At 38.5% G+C, this 17,992-nt stretch overlaps 1 pseudogene; it reads right to left on the bottom strand.

The window, feature by feature from the left end:
• Positions 1–8,066: 8,066 nt before the first annotated feature.
• LOC147509291 (cell division protein FtsZ homolog 2-1, chloroplastic-like) lies at positions 8,067–11,584 on the bottom strand (annotated as a pseudogene).
• Positions 11,585–17,992: the final 6,408 nt, after the last annotated feature.

Below are 17,992 nucleotides of genomic sequence, written 5' to 3'. Positions count from 1 at the left end.
TTAACCATAGTGTCTTATGTGAAATATGATGCATTTCAACCCTCTTCACATCTTATATGATACATGCACCATATAGCGGGAACACAGGGCCGTCCCTGAGTTTTCAATAGCCATGTGCAAACGGCGAAATGTGGCCCTCTTCCAGTCTTCCATCAACACAAATTGGATCATCGAAATATTTCCCTTATCACATTTTTGGCTGCAAAATCACCAAAAACTTTCAAAGTTAATTTCATTTAAAAATTCATTTTCAATAGATATTAACACTAGCCCATTTAGACTTTCTTGTGACATAGTCGATCTAAGGTATGATTTCAATCATTTTAATTTTAAAAAACTTCTTTATGCATACGCGACAGTAATGGGAACAATCAACAAAATTCTATAAGTTATGAATGCATTAGGAAAACAATCGTGTCGTTTCAAGAAATCAAGTTAGGTGAATAATATTAGACTAGATTACTTTGGAATTAAATTGAGTTATTGAAATAATATTTAAGAAAAGGAAAAATTGATTTTAATCTCTAACTTACTTGAAAAATAATCAAAATTTAGGTGAATAAGGGCATCTCCAATGGGGGGTGTAAACCATATAGAGTGGAAATTTTACACCCCAAATAATCAAATTGAGATTGATCTAAGTGAAAATTAATACGGATCCACAATTGTAAAGAAAGAAATTATTGAGAATGAGAGGATACTAGATGGTTATAAGGTGAATGAGGGGTTTTTTTTTTTTTTTACTAATTCTTTTTGTATTTGAGTAATTGAGGACAACTCAAGCAATTAATTGGAGTGATTTTCCAAAAGAAAACGTTATTAATTAGGAAGAGAGAGATCTAGTCATTGAGAAGATCTCTTCATTTATTATATCTATTGTTATTTTCTTTTTTTATTAACATAATTAATGAGGAAAGAGAATATGAGAGAATCGACATTTCTTGTGAAATTTTTGGTTTTTGGGTTTTCATCGGTTTGGGCTTTTGATTTGAAATAAAGCTTTTTCCACTAAAACTATTTTTTGGGCCTTATATATTGGGGCTCAGGTGGTCGCCCAAGATGGCACCTTTCAGTAGGTCGGGCCTCTGGGAACATTATGTGTGTTGGCCAACGAAAGCACCCCAAATGTTCCCCAATGAAGGCACCCCAAATACACTTTAGACAGACAGGATGAACTTCGAAATATATCCATTTATACGGCTACATTGTTTGAGCTTACGGAAAATGTATCTATATTATAAGAGTCTAACGAATACAAATGCAATGACTCATTTCAATGTATTTTTCAATTCGTCTTTCTCCAACCCACGGATGAAATCAATATCTATAATCTAGCGAAAGAAACAAAAATGCAGTTTTTTCACACAATTAGAACAGAAAAAGTAACCATAAAAAAAATAGATACTGATTTAGGTGTGAGAATACACTTAAGGACTGAGAAACTAATGTCACATTAAACAGTAACACAATTGTTCACAATTATTCTTCCCCTTAATTCTGATCTTACATCGGTTTAATCAGAGGCGGGGACCGTAGTAAACTACAACCAAGATATGGGCTATATACTACGAATCCATCATCATTGTGAACACCTACCCTTCCTAGACAATCTACTGTTTTCTTTACTTCTCAATGAACATTCTTATAAGTAATTATCTCCTCAAAGAAGAAAGTTAACAGAACATAAAGTATAAAGTCCTTAGTATGGGCTGCTTCTACAAAATCTTTAGAAAAAAAACTCTGGTACAAATATTAATACATTTGTATGTGGGTATGTTTTTTTCATACAGTCAACAACATCAACTTCAATGAAGCATTTGCATACATTCAGTAACATTAAATTCAACAAAGCATTTGCATCCAATGGCACATTCAAGATCCATCCCCATGAAATCAACATCGAAGTTTTCATACATGTAAAAGTCTCCTCCACCAATGCAACAACCACCACCAAGAACTTTCTGGCCGGGTTTAAGATACAAATTTGCAATGAACTCTTTCGTTGTCTCTGCCCAATATGAAGGTCCACTTACACATTTATCATGAGATAAAGACAAAAAATATAAAATAAACTCTGAAAGAAAAGAAAGTTCAAAGATATAGTGCATGCTCAGAAATAACATCCAAGATGTCAAGAGATTTCTCCTTGATTGGGCTTCCGCAAGTGCTCTGTTTAGAGGATTGAAATCCCAAGGCAGTGTCTTTTATAGGAGCTCCAATATGTTGAAACAATCATAACTGGGATTTGATTGTTTACCTTACTGCCTTGCTAAAGAACATGGCATATAGTGAGCTAAGAGGTATGAACCTAGCTGGGATGTCTTAGTTACCAAGTTAGATTCCTCAAGACCCTTTTGTTGATTGTTACTTATCTATTATTACCAATTAATAAATTGATCTAGTTCTAGGTAGAGACATTGACCAATACCTCTTTTTGTGTGTGAGATGTGGTATGGTCGTTGAACAAAAGAGAAGCGTATCAAAACCTAATTATCCCTCAATAAGTAAAGGATGAGTAGGGTATCGTTCCACTTTTAAGTGTATGTTATGTGAAGAACAGGACTAGAAAGGGGGTTTGAGGGATTAAAAACTAATATTGTAGAGATTGTAGATTCTAATGCTAAACTAAGCTAAATTAACTAAACTATTGAGAATTTATAAGAGAGAGAATTCAAGAGATTAGAATCCACCAATACTTTTAATCTATGACCTTCTGCTTCATGGTTGTTCTTACAAGTAGACTACAATTAGGCAATCGAGCGAGTGCCGATGCCCTTTTGGATGAAACATCGTTAACAATTAACTCTACTTAAGGTTGTTCTTATGTTTATGCTATTAATATCTTCTTTCCTTTTATGTAAGCTCGGGCAGCCATTCAATGTATTACCAAGAGCAACATCAAGGAGTACTTCCTAATAGGGCAGTCATTCAATGAATCACCACTTAAGGCAAACACAAAGAATACTTCCCCTAGGCAGCCACTCCTTGAGCTACCCCTAGGCAGCCACTCCCTGAGCTACCCCTTCTAAGGCAACACAAAGAATACTTCCCTAACTCTAAAGAATTACACTACTAGAAGAAAAGTAAGGAACACTAGCATGATATTAATATTGCAAAACATAAACCCTATTCTATACTTCCATCCCCTGGTGTGGGCAATGGAACTAATAACTACAAACATAAAGAACTAACTGATTGAAGAACACCATGAACGGAAGAATCATTAAACCTTAAGCATTGGCTTCATCTCCTCCCTTGAAGGAGAAGATTAGCCTTCCATATAGAAGGAAGAACACGAAGAACGAGAAGAAGAAGAGTTGAAGAACATAAGACTAGAAAGACTAATTTATTAAGACTCAGCTAGTTAAAACCGATCTTTTATTATTAATCTCTCTCTGCCTCAAGTTCTGGAGACAAGAATATAAGTGAATTGGCCCATTACATGAGGCACTTAGGTCCTCTATTTATAGGGGTTACAATGAGTTCTAGAAGCATTCCAAACCGTCATTTGTTTCCTAATACAAATAGGTTTCTTTCAGAGTCCGACTTCGTCTTCAAAACTGAGAAGGAATTGGCTACAGTGTCGATTCATGCGTCTGGACGCATTATCCATGCGTCCCAGACTTAATCAATGCGTCTGGACGCTCGATCTATGCGTCCCAGATGCAATCAATGCGTCCCGGACGCCGATCCATCTGGCCGACGCATAAGCCGATTTTTCTCTTCTCGCTTCTATCCTTCTATCATCTTTTGCGGGCTTTGGTCCAAGCAACGAATCCTTTGGCCTTGGGCTTCCAAATAGACTTTAAAATAGGTCCAAGTCGCATATTTAATAGCTCCAATTCCTTGGCCTTCTCCATGATTGTCCACGGACCTCCCATGTGATCATTGATGCTCGAATTGCTTCGCTTTTACCCCATTTTTTCTAATATTCTACAAAACTCTCTTTTTCACCTGTAGAATCTTAAAACACAACTTATAAACACTATTAGTCCACTAAGATGGCTAAACAAGAGGCATAATCGAGGGTTAAATAGCACTTTTTGAGCACTTATCAGACATCTCAGCGATTTTGCCCCTAGAGACCAAATCCTGACCACATGTATTTGGCAATTTATGACATTTCTCTTCAAGTCGTACTTTTTTAAGAATTGGAATGAACATATTTGGCTTACCAATTCCGCCAATGTTTACAAATCCTTCTCCAATAGTTTTTTCACTATCTTTTAGTTTTATATTGAACATTGGCCAAGTAGCACTGAAATTCCTCATCATCATCATGCGGACCTTTTAAATAACCAACAAATCTGCAATTTAGAACATAATGTGCATTAGAATACCATAATGCCTTTTAGAGAAGATAGGAAAAAATACATAAAAGGTCAAGAAGATGGTTAAAATCCAACAACTATTACCTGACTCTGGTTCTTTGTTATTTCTCATATAAACCCCAATACATTTGTAGCTAATCAGATATAGTTCAAAGGAATTTCCAGAGTCATCGTGTGATAGACATTTACTAATGACTTGCATTATTATCCAAATTAGACAACTGAATGTACATTACAAAATGGAAGAAGAAGAAAAAAACAAAAAAGTATACTTGCATTCAACAAAAGAGCACTTATTCTCCATGGCCAGATATTAAAGTTAAAATGTCATCCCTATCGCAAAATGGATGATGAGCAGGATTAGCAAAGATGAGGTAAAAAGTTAAGGTATCTAATTTGGCAAAACAGGATGAAAGCAGGATTACACTTGCTAAAATGCACAAAAGACTAACATTCATTTTACTAAACCCTACTGCTTTTTCAAAAAACAATAACTAATATGGTGCTAATATTACAGCTATAATGACAGTATGACACAGTTCTCGATAATTATTAATAATTAGTAATAATAATTGTAAATAGGATACCTACCAATAGTTCTTCAATTTGACCCTATGAGTTATATCTTTGGTTCTTAGCCTTTCGGTGCTAAATAGCCCGCTTGCATCATACAAGATCAAAGAGAAATGAGAAAATTGTAATGTTGTAACTTTCTCAAGTTGTGGAACACCAATGCAAATGACAAAAGGAGAAGAACATAAACAACTATCATTAAATTGAATCAATTTTAGCATGAATGCAATCAGAGTTCGCTCTACAAATATTATCTATGAAGTTTTTGGCTTAAAATGTGTGGGTTTGCACACTAAAGGGCTTAGACCCGGTGCTTTATTCAAATGTGCTTATAATGACTTAAAAAACAAAAATCTAGTGTTTACTCGAACTTCAAAACTATAACCTAAACCATCATCCTTTCTTTGACCCAAACCCCTAAAAGTCAGCCGCCAGCTAAAGATGGAGGTAGTAGGATGGGAGTTGATATTCACCACCACATAGAGGGAATGAGGGAGAGCGACGGACTGGAGCAGATATAGTACTATAGCGTCTCTAGGTCGGTGTTTTTTTTTTTCCCCTTTTGCTACTCTGTTCCCTTGTTATTCTTCTCTTGGTCATGGGGGCATAAGACTTGGCGATGCGCGTACAGAACTTAAAAGGGTAGGTACAAACTGGAACACCTTAAAATGGAAGTAGTGAATCTGGTAACACTGATCTGAATCTTACAATAAATTAAGAGTACACTACGAATAAATTGTTGGTTATAATAAAGTAAGCCATATTACCCCAAAGCACAACCGGCTTGAAAAGGATCAGGAAAACATTTATGTTTCAACTACCAACATATATCATAGTATTTGGTTTCTTCTTTGACTCCTAATCGTGATGAGGAAATTGATATCGTTTTTGCAAATGTCACCAATATTCAATTGAAAAAAAATACAGTCACTTCGCCTCCTCACAACAACATGCAAAACTAACGACTCATAAACAAAAAGACCTTCAACCAGAGATTCAATTAAATTGTTCATATCAAATCAAATCAAATCTAACAATGCTAATATTATCAGATGAATCACTGACCAATCAATAAACATAAAACTTAGATTTAATTAATAATAAATTATCTAACCTGGTTTGGATTAAAAAATGGGGAGGTAAGAAACTATAGTTGGTTTAGATCTATCTAACGCGAGAGCGTCAAATGCGGTAAAAGGGGAATAATATATGAAGGAGTAAATACAGCCCCAACGAAAAGTAAAGCCCCCTCATAAAAATGACATAACTAAGAACAATGAGTGTTGAATCTTCTGCAATCAATCTTGTTTCAAACCAATAGTCAAAGTGGCGTAGACGGGTAAAGCTTGTTTTGAGCTCAAACACCCGAGTGTACTTGTGTTGATATAAGCCACTTTATTATAACTACCAAAATAAAATGATTTGACATCAATCCATCAACCTATGCTGGAAAACGTTAAAATAGAATGACTTTATACATGCATACACATTTTATTTGGCTATCAATTATACATGTAGAAACTACCCGGGGGGGGGGGGGCGGGAATGGACCAATTATATACCTCTTATATTACATTTTATCATGCATTGCTTAAAATCATAAACTTAACAAACAAAATCATATAACGCTTTCTAAACTCTGTTTCTCCAATCTTGTCTGGTTGGACTATTCTCTGTTGCACTATTTCGTGTAAAGAAGTGGATGCAAACACGTTTAATTGATAACTTATAAAGGAAATAGAGAAATGTTATATATAATACCATGAAATAAAAATGAAAATGACACATGAAATGCATAAAAGTTCTGAGGGTGCACATCAGAGTTACCTCTATTCAAGTCCATCATGCAATAGCATGTATTTGAAATATAATACATTGGCCTCTAGACAATCAAGACAACAAAAATATTAGTAGGTCAAAGAACTGTAATTGAAATTTTACATAATACCTCTGCCTCAAAGACAAAAAACTTTTGGAAATCATAAAACTTAAAAATGGAATCGATATATCTAGATCTAGAAAATCCAAAAATTCTTATCAAATATATTTCCAACGTTCGTCAGAAGTGCATCATTTATGTGTTTTAGTAGATTTCTATATAATTAGAACACGTGATGCTTTAGTACGGTACGATGTAGTAACCTGGTTAGCTAATGGAAAAGGTTATGGGATATCAAGTTAAAAGTGTATGGTGTAGTAACCTGGTTAGCTAAAACAAACCTTGCATTTTTTTGAGGATAGTCTTGAGGTGCCTAGATTTGCAGTAAGGTAATCCCAATTCGAATACTTGGTCCCATGCCTTAGCCCAACTCATGCTCCTAATTAAACACATTATAATAACAAAAGATTTTGAAATAGAAAGTTGCTAAAATTTAAGGTACTCATTTTTCTCAAACAATCACTATCATAAGGTAAACACCAAGAATGAATGTAAATCGAATGATAATGTTTCTTTTCAATCTGCACCCCAAAAGCGATGTAGAAAAAAAAATCGGAGAATTTACATAAAATGAACATAATGAAACAACAAATCAGAAGAACTAGTCCATTAAAGAAAAGTTATTGATTTAGAGAATTGAAAAAAAATAGACATACTATCTTTTAGAGAGGATCAAACATGCAAACGACCATTTAGGCATTCAGAGTATATGTAAAATCAAAAAACAAAAAACCAAGCATGTGCAAAAATGTTGAGCATGTGCAAATTATTTAGAAATTGCATGTGCAAATAGAGCAAAGGTGTACATAACCCAATGCCTTTTGACTAATTTCATTAAGGTAATAAAGCTGATGGGCGCAATCTTATGATGCTAAAATAACTCCCATTTGAGTATGAGATATTGATCATTTTCCTACATAACAATTAGTGCACCACATATCAAGTATATAACTATTTCTCATCAAGCATACCAAGACACTTAATCCTCGCTTTTGTTTTCAAAGGTACTCAACAATCCTTTTAGAATGAATGTGCAGTGAATTGGCAAGATAAAGCGTAAAACCCTTCGAGAAATTCATATACAATATACCATATACACCTAGACCTGTCACTACTTTAGAGACTAATATCATACACCATAATCAAGTGCTTAGTATGCTCAATCACTTTTTTTAAGTCGTAATAAAAAAAATGATTCAACCAAGTGCACAACAATTACGCTGTATAACTAAAATCACACTTAGAATAGATAAATTAAGCCTTAAAATTTCATTCATGCACAACACTTAGAACAAATAACTTAAGCAGGGTAGAAGCAGTGAGCTCACGTATTATGCCTACAACTCCATTTTTTTTTATGACTTCATACATGTCAAAGCTAGGCAAAAAAGTGACTAATCTTCCCCAACCCAACATCCACAATAACTATTTGCAGAGAAGGTGTAGCTTGAAGAACTATGCAAGGAAAAAGAATCAATTGAAGAAAGTAATACTACACGACCACGCATGAAAGATTCAACAAACACCGAATGGTACGCCACACCTGGTGTTTCTTTTTATTGAGACCAAAGCGAAAAACAATAGCTACACCTTCTCTGCAAATGATCCTGCATTTGCCATAATAGCTCGGACATCAGCAAAATCAACATTAACCAGATCAGGAACCTGCAATTGATTAAGCCACCACAATTAGAAAAACAAAAAGAGAGGAGAACACTAACACTGCAAAACAATATAAACATATACACTCTAGTTTGTTCATATACTTATATATAGACAAAGGACATCAACAGGCATCCATTTGTACAACTGTAAGGACACGGATGTACTGTTCTGATCTTAACTTTCTTGTAATTTCACTTGAATAGAAAAAAACCAAAGTAATAAAGGAAACCCAACTCACAGACAGGGCGGGCTCACCCTATAGGCAAGTGAGCCAGCTGGTGGGGGGCTCATCTTTTGTAGCCCAATGTTCCTTCTTATGTTTGTTTTTTAAATTAAACCAAATGAGTTTTTTCTGTGATTCTGTTTTCAATGTTCACATTTTCTTATAATAATTATTTACTCGTAGATGTCATGTTGTTGGTCCAAACAGGAATCATGGACCATCTTACCAAAAAAATAAAAACCTCATAGATATAGAGAAATCTTTACTTTCACAGATAAAACTCATATTATAAAGGCCTTCTATGGGAATTTGCCTAGGGCCTCAAGTTTTCTTGAGCTGCCCCTGCTCACAGAATGCCCCCTCTTTCCTTTACACTATGCCTAAGGTCGAACAATTTTTTGATGACCATTAACATATGTATGAAAAAAAGAGTGATAGATATAGCCATATAGGTTACATTTATCACATGCTTTCCATATGTTCATGCACAATAGCACAAGAGAAATAGCATATAGGCGCAAGACATTAATTATCTTTAATCTTATCTATGTGAACACTGGAGAAGGTGGGGTTTATTATCAAACTTATCTAAAAGAAAATTAGAGTAGTAGATGGAGAGGATCTACATAAATTTGATGGCTATTGAGCCTTCAGCTGAGTATATGTGCATGAACTTCAAATCAAACTGTGGTGTACTGGCCAAAAAAGTAATATACATTAAGGTGGTTCAGCTCCAAAAATCTTGTTTGCATACTACTCAGCAATGAGCAGCAACAACAGATGCAGGTGTATGTCGCATTGTAGTATACCCCACTTTGTTTTCCTTACAGTTAATTTATATTTTTCTTTCATTTCTCAAAAAAAGAAATGTACTAACTAATTATCGAATTGGTTAAATAATGAAACTATATTAATTTGAATTGAATGATCTCTCAGCCAACAATTTTTCGATTAATACCTAAAAATACGAAATAGAACTGGGAATCTCACTACAAGACATTGTGGGTGATTTTTTACCGTAATTATATCGGAGATACCACGGACACCTTGTCGAAGTATATCATCAGCCAAGTTAAAAGCATCGCCATGAGGGGTAGATGGGAAACTCTTTGTCAACAACTTGTCATTTGGAATGACAATTAGTGTGTCAACATTCTCTCTTAAAGCTGCAACACACCTTCACATTGTTTTGAACTGCCCCTTCCCCTCGAAGATAACGGGTTGTGACAATACCAACAATCAAGATACCCATTGCCTTTGCAACTCCGACAATTATTGGGGCCCCACCGGTGCTAGTTCCTCCGCCCATTCAGCCTGCATATATGAGATAGTTTGGGGAAATAAATATGGAAGTTGAAACAATATATGACATACTGATCGCAAGTTGTTCCTAGTTTACCCATAAATGCATTAAAAAAAAACGAAACATGTGAAAATTCTCTCCTTACCGAGAGATAATATTCGGTGAGAGTTGATGTAAACTCCTAGATATGACCATTTCAATAGTTTGGTTTTATTATCGTAAGGATGAGGAGATCAAGGAGCATGTTGCCCACAAAACAACGATTTGGATATAGGTGTGATTTGAGTGTGCCATGGGATCAATACATTTGAGTCATATTCAAGGTGATTTTTAAGACAACAATCGCCGACTATGATTGATGAGATAAAATATTGGGAAATGAAGAAAGAACATTTTCATAGATTAGTAAAGCAGTATTTCAATATTGGGATATTGAGACAAATGAGAGGAAGGATTAAAAATAAATTTTACAAATGAGTATTAATGATATAGTATATGACCATGTCAATCTAAACATCTATATGTTATACCTAGAGTGTCTCAAGTTTATCTCGTAATGTATATCAGTATAAGCACCCAACAGTGTTCCCACATAAGGAAACAGGAAAGTGACTTACTAATCAGATGGTTTATTGCAAAGTATAATAGATTTTCCATCAACCTACAAGTACTTAGAAATAAAAGAAAAAATACAAACCAAAGCAAAATGAAAAAAAAAAAACAAAATCTAACATTCGGGTAGTATTTAACCGAGGGACGATTTGAGAAACACGGAAATTCAACATCCCTCGATTGAAAACCATGCATAACCAAGCTACTAACTAATACAATTCTTTGTAAGACGGAGGAGCATGTATATAAAATGTGGCGAGGTTATCTCGGCTGAATTTAAAATATGTCCCTATAAAGATTTCTGTATTTAAAATAACGGTGGCTAAACTTATCGCGGGCGAAAACCATGTCGGCACCATCAACTGCTTCCTCAATAGATTATCTGCTTTCCTTGGCAAAGCATTCATGCCAATATCCGGGTTTCCACCAGCACCAAGCCCCCTAGTCAGCTCGGACCCGATTTGCAAATTGGTTTTCTGAATATCTTGGTGACATCCTCAAGGCTTGAACATCCCATTATTAACTATCGAACTTCGGCGTCCTTCATGGAACTTTCAATCATTCTATTTACTGACATTAGAACCTCCACCCCAAGCCCAACCACTTTAATTTTGGTTTCATTATAACTATTTTGAACTGGATGGGTCTTTTAAGTTGTCGGTGACAATGCCGGGGTGAGCTCTCCTTTCTCGGACCAAGAAATCGGTCATTCACCTCACTTCCTCTAAGCATCGAGACTTCGGGATGTAGATTCAAGAAAGAGTCTTTAATACTGTGATATTGTTTAACATTGTGCGAACCACCAGCCATGCATCTAAATTGTCCACTGTGACGAAAAACTCCATTCCTCTCATCAAACATCTTCACTGAACTAACACCACCCATACGATTATCCATTGAAAGTCTCCCTCCAAGAACAGTTAACACTCCCATCGAACTGTGCGGTGTAGTAGCCATGACAACAAAATGGGGAAACTCAAAAACACAAGCGAGCATAATACTAATAGTAGATATGAAGATCAGATTACATCCACTAGGAAAATCGTTAGACCACATAAGAGTATGGCTTTGTTACTTGTGAGTGTTAAATATATGTCAATAAGTCTGTAATGAAATGATATACCACATAATGAACTGTTTGGATAGAGAATTCATGCTTTAAAGCTGATCTTAGGAGGAGACGAATTTTTTTTGGTAAATGCTATCAGCGCAGACCACTACCTCCAAACGACAGAGCCATGACAACTTTCAAAAATTTGAGGGGAGATTTGAGGGTTCATGTTAACTCTAAATGAACATTTTCACAACATAACCCATTTAAAGTAACAACATACAACCCACTAAAATCAGGAAATCAGACCAAGCACTCCAAAATTTAAATTTTATTGCAAATGAAAAAAACTCACCATTCTGACCAATGCCCTTGATATCATCGTTCGCGCTCTCACTCCTTTCCCTGCTTTCAATTCTCTTCCCACCCTTCTTAAAGTTGGTATTCTCCTACTTGCTTTGCTTTCTTCAAAACTGGAAAAAATCAAGAGAAAAGGAAGGCAACAAAGAGTTTATCTTTTTTTATCAATAGAGGACGAAGAGGGAGAAGTAAATACCTGATTGGAAGAGAAAAAGAAGAGAGACGGTTGGTTTCTTGAATTTAATTTCCGTATAAAAGGTAATTATTTGGCAATTAATGAAGGGTAAGTTGCGAACAATTGAATATAGGCGTATAGTTGATTTCCGACCTGAATTTACACATACGTCCTTAAGTTACTATATAATCTTAAGGGTATAGATAGTAGTAAATTTTGAAATGACTAAGTAGTCCTTCTTAAAGGCATTGAATAATTGATTTTAATATTTTATCCAAGGGTATTTCATGGTAGAAAAAAGGTTGGTCCAATTTAAATGTCCATGTTAATTATGGTATACTCTACTAATTGAGATATATATATATATATATATATATATATATATATATATATATATATATATATATATATATATATATCATTTTTGGTTCATGTTCTGCCTTTAGTATATGGGTGCGTATATGGGTGCAAGTGGATATCCAAATATTCGAATCCGATTCGAATTCGTATTCGAAAAATCGGATATTATCCGAAAATTTTGGATTCGGATTCGGATTTTTTTTTATGTCCGAACTGGTTTCGGATACGGATCCGGATACTGCCATATCCGCATCCGATAATATCTGATCCGATTTAAAAAATTAATAGTTATTATATATAATTAATTTATTCATTTTTTATTATATAAAATATTAAACTAATAATATAAAACTATAATAACAAAATAATAATAATAAATGACAAATATATATATTTATACTAGTTTTTATAGTGGTAAAATAAATTATTCAAAGCAAATAAAATTTTAATTAATTTTAATTTTCGGATCGGATATTTATCTGATATCTGTTTCGGATATCCGAAATCGGATTCGGATAATTTTTTTAATATCCGTTGGATTCGGATATTGGTATAATTTTTCGGATTCAGATTCGGATACAAACATATCCGCATCCAAACCTATCCGTTTGCACCCCTACTTTAGTAGGAGAGGCGGCCACATAACTTTCTGGCACATATTTTCGGTGTAGCATTACTGCATATTTTATAATTCCAACTTCCAAGAGAGTACTCCAACTTTCTTATTCTTCACGTAACAAGAAGCCCTATCTATCTATATCTATCTATATACATAATTTGTTTTCTTAATCGGGCATTCTCATATACTCCTAAAAAAATGCTCATTCTATATATTAGTTAGACCTTTTTTGATTTGTTACTTTCTCCTTTGTTTATTTGTTATTTTTAATCACCTCCCCCAACAAAGTTAAAAGTGGAAGTTTTGCCAAAACTAATTAGTCTCTTAATAAGAAAATCACTAAAAGCCCTGTAAGAACCTCAAAACTAACACGTATGATTTGGAAAGAAAACTCAGATTACAACCCTAACTCCCTTTTCTCTCTCTCTTTTCACTTTTTTTTTTTTTTTTTTTTTTTTCTCTATTTTTCTGTACTCATACTCTTCTTTTTATACCCCTTCCCTTCGATTCTGGATCGTTCATCTGTACACTCATCTGGTGGCTCTCCTCTTCGCCGTACCTAGGCCACGTCCGCAATCTAGGGTTCCGCGGCTCTGTTCTCCTGCTCCCCAGGGTAGATTCCTAAGCTGCCTTCCCCTCCTTGTCCCACCGACTTGGTATCCTTTCCTTTATTGGGACGCCCCAATCCAGATCGTCCATCTCTCCCTCCATCCCTCGGTTCATCTTATAGTTGTACCAGTTCCACGTTCGTGGTCTAGGGTTTCGCGGACATGATCCTATACTCCCCAGCCTTCCCTATTACACTGTATCCCCTTTTGCCTTTGACCAAGTCCATTATTATATAATGGGCCACTACAAATGCCCCTTCTCGACTTTGCGGCCATATAATTGGCCCGGGGTCGAGAACTTCCACTGCTTCATCTCTTTTTCAGCTCATATTTGTCTACATTGGGATGCGTGTGATGTGAAAGGTACTCATCACGCGCGTTTTTCGGCGGCCCCTCGTTTCCTGTGTTCCCATGTGTCGCCCTTCGGTTGGAGCCCCAGCCGATGCTTCGATTTCCTCGCCTCCCTAAAATTACCTTTTTACCCCCAGCCTATTTAAACCCCACTCCTTCTTCTTCTTCCCTCATTTTCTTTTTCCTTGTCTTTTCTTTTTCTTTCACCTTGCTCCAGCTCTCCATTTTTCTTCTCCTCCAATCCTTCATCAGCTTGCGTGCGCTTCCCAGTAGTGGTCTCTTTTGTACCTCTCTTCGCTTCCAACTATCTTTCACAAGTTCACCAACTCTTTCTTCCCCTTGATTGGTATGTTTTCTAGGCCCTCTCTCCTTTAGTTTGAACTGTCTTTTCTCTTTATCGTTTTGAAGTAGTTCAATTTCTAGAATCTGTTCATCTCCTGTCCTGATGTCGGACCGCGAATCTGGCAACTCGTCCTCTTCCCGTTCTGCGGGTGTAGCATCTCCCCCTCCTTCTACCTCCACTGCGGTACCCTCCACTTCCGGTCGCCTCGCCACTCTATTGCCACCCCCCTCGGTCTCGTAGACCTAATTTAGATGCAATTAGAGCCGCTTACGGCTTCCCAGCCGATATTATGTTGGAGCACGTGTCCTCTGTCACCCACTATCCTCATTTAGTTCCCCGCCGTCCGGGTTCTCTCATTATCACTGTAGGCCAAATAGTTGCCGGTCTACGGCTTCTCCTCACTTTCCTGGACGTCAAAGTTTGTAACCACTTTAACATTCCCCCTTGCCAAGGCATAGGAAATTTCTAGCGAATAATGTATGCAGTGAACTCTTATAATAGGACACGGGAACCCAAGATCACCAGCCGCGATATCTACTCTCACTACTACCTCAAAACCAGCACCAAAGATGTCATCATAGGATACCAGTCCTTCTGCGTACGCCCCAAGAAACAATCTTTTCTCCTCCGGCTTACCACTTCAGATAAAGTGTGGCACCACTATCCGCTATATGTATCAGGAAACTTTCTGTCCTCGGACATTCCTTCCACCCTGACTCTTAATCACCTCACCTTCCGACTTCATGGTGAGTATCGCAGTTCTTTCCTCATTTCTTGAGAGGTTTTCCATGTAATCCACTAACTTGCGATTGTTCTTGTTTGCAGGTTGGCGGCCAGATTCTAAATCCAGTATCTATGATAACATCTTTTGTCCTATCTTTGCCCAGCTTCTCGACCTTGGTTCTGCCCAGGCTGATCTTTTAGGCATACATCCCACCATCGCTACTCCCTTATTGCCCATCGCCGGTCTTAACACTTTCCGCGGCTTATCAGGTCCCTTTTTCCGTCCCCAAAGGAGCGAAAGCCCCGAGAGTCTCCACCTGCAAAGAAGAGGTCTCGCGCCCATACTTCTCATCGCCCTCCTCCCCAAACCTCCTCCCACTCCTCCACTTCCCTTGAATCTCAAGATCCTCACCCCTCCTCTGCTCCCGAAGACGTCCTATCCTACCGCTCTATCTCCCACTGGGACGACCAGTTTGCCTCTCCCCACTCCCCTCCTGAAGACATGAACGTCCACAAGCAAAAGCTGTTCGATAGTGATTCTGACGACGATGTGAGGGAGGTTCCCCCCACGGCAATGCAGGTGCTTGCTAACCAACAACCAGCTAAGAGGCCGCGAACCTTCACCTCTGAAGAGCCTGTCCCTACCACTCAACAGGCCTCCCTACCTGAAGATCAAGCCCCTACCTCTTCCCCCTCTCACCCTGCTATCTCCTCACCCCGCCCAAGCCGGCCTGGCAAAGAACCCGCTCAGCCTACTGCCCCAGCATCCACTCTTGTAACTGCCAATGACTTCTGTCCCATATTCAAGGTGCGCAACCGTAAGGTGAATATGGTGGACTCCACTCTGGACAATTCCACCGTGGGCTCCTCCTTGTTCTACAATGCTCATCTGCCCAAGGACATAACCTACACGGACGGAGGTTCGTTCGACCAGCACCGCACTTCGTTGTACACCAACTGGGAAATGGTACAACTTTCTCTCTCTCTCTCTCCTTTTTTTTTTTAATTTTTTTTATCCATCTTCATCTTTGATCCCAGGTGAGCCTGGACATCTCCTTTATGATCCGCGGCTTGTTCAGCGCCAAGATTAAGGTCGCCTTGGAGTAAGAACTTAACGGCCCCACTGGCTTGCGAGCTGCCTATGCCGGACTTCAGTCAGATCTGGCAGCTGCCAATTTGGCCAAAGTCCAGGCTCAGGAGGAACCCAGGTCCACAGAATCATCTCATCAGCGATACATGGACACGGTCAACGAGCGCCTGAGCTGTCAAAGAGAAGCGCTCCTCCAACAACACCAGCTTGCCTTGGACGCCCTCACCCAACAACATCAGAAGACCGTGGATGCCCTCAGTCAGACCCATAAGGATGATACCGCCAAGCTGACGGAGTAGCACCAATCGGATAAGACGGTTCTTCGCGACCGCTTCAAGGCCCTGGCTGACAAGAGGGTGGCCCAAAAGATCCAAGAAGAACTTGACCGGCTCACCCAGGAAGGCCACCTTCTCCCCGAAAGACCTGCCACCCCGGTGATTGAATCCCCTGAGGTCGCCAAGGAAGGAGTTGCGGACCTTGATGTCACTCCCGAGAACCCTGTGATGGGTGAAGACACCCTTCCCGCGGTAGCCACTGAGGAGACCCCCGCTGCCACTACTGAAGGAACCACTGAGGAAATGATTGTTGATGAATCCACCTAGGGAATGCCCTAGTCCTCTTTTGTACTAAAACCTTGTTATTAACTCGCGAGTCGATTTGCCCCATGTTTATTGATTTTGATGTTTGATTGCGTTTTACATGCATGTTACCTTTTCATCTTCGAACTTTATCTGCTTGTTTGATTCGCAAAGTATACCCATATGCACATTTCCACATCTCTAGTTAGTCCCTTGCTATCTCCTTAATGCATTCCTATAATTTTCAACCCCGAAGCTTTCCTCATCCCATTAAGGCACTTCGCCGGCTCTACTGAGTTGGGCGGCGTACCCAGTCTAGCATCAGCGAAGGGCTCATCCCCTCCGCTGCCTCTTCCTCTAATAAGCATTAAAGCTTGCTGGGGCCACTCTCCTTGTCCCACGTGTCTCTTACATCTTTGATCCGCGGAGGGCTCATCCCGCTCTGTGGGCTCGATCATGCCGTGACCTGTTGGACAAACTTATCTTGTTCCAGACTTTCTCCAGCTCTAGTGTCAGCGAAGGGGTCGTCCCCTCTGCTGCTTCTCCCTCTGATAGGAGTAGAAGCCCAATGGGGTCACTCTCATTGCCCCATGTGTCTCTTGCATCTCTGATCCGCAGAAGGCTCATCCCGCTCCGTAGACTCAATCATGCCATGACCTGCTGGAACAACTCATCTTGTTCCAGGCTCTCTCTAACTCTGGTGTCAGCGAAGGGCTCATCCCCTCCGCTGTTTCTCCCTCTGATGGGCGTAGAAGCCCAATGGGGTCACTCTCATTGCCCTATGTGTCTCTTGCATCTTTGATCCGCAGAGGGCTCATCCCGCTCCGTAGACTCAATCATGCCATGGCTTGCTGGAACAACTCATCTTGTTCCAGGCTCCCTCTAACTATGGTGTCAACGAAGGGCTCATCCCCTCCACTGATTCTCCCTCTGATGGGCGTAGAAGCCCAATGGGGTCACTCTTACTGCCCCATGTGTCTCTTGCATCTCTGATCCACAGAGGGCTCATCCCGCTCCGTGGACTCAATCATGCCATGACCTGCTGGACCAACTTATCTTGTTCCAGGCTCCATCCAACTCTAGTGTCA

The sequence above is a fragment of the Coptis chinensis genome, chromosome 3 (assembly GCF_015680905.1).
Source record: "Coptis chinensis isolate HL-2020 chromosome 3, ASM1568090v1, whole genome shotgun sequence".
Taxonomy (NCBI): domain Eukaryota; kingdom Viridiplantae; phylum Streptophyta; class Magnoliopsida; order Ranunculales; family Ranunculaceae; genus Coptis; species Coptis chinensis.
The sequence above is the reverse complement of the archived record's forward strand: the minus strand, read 5'-3'. Positions and strand labels throughout refer to the sequence as shown.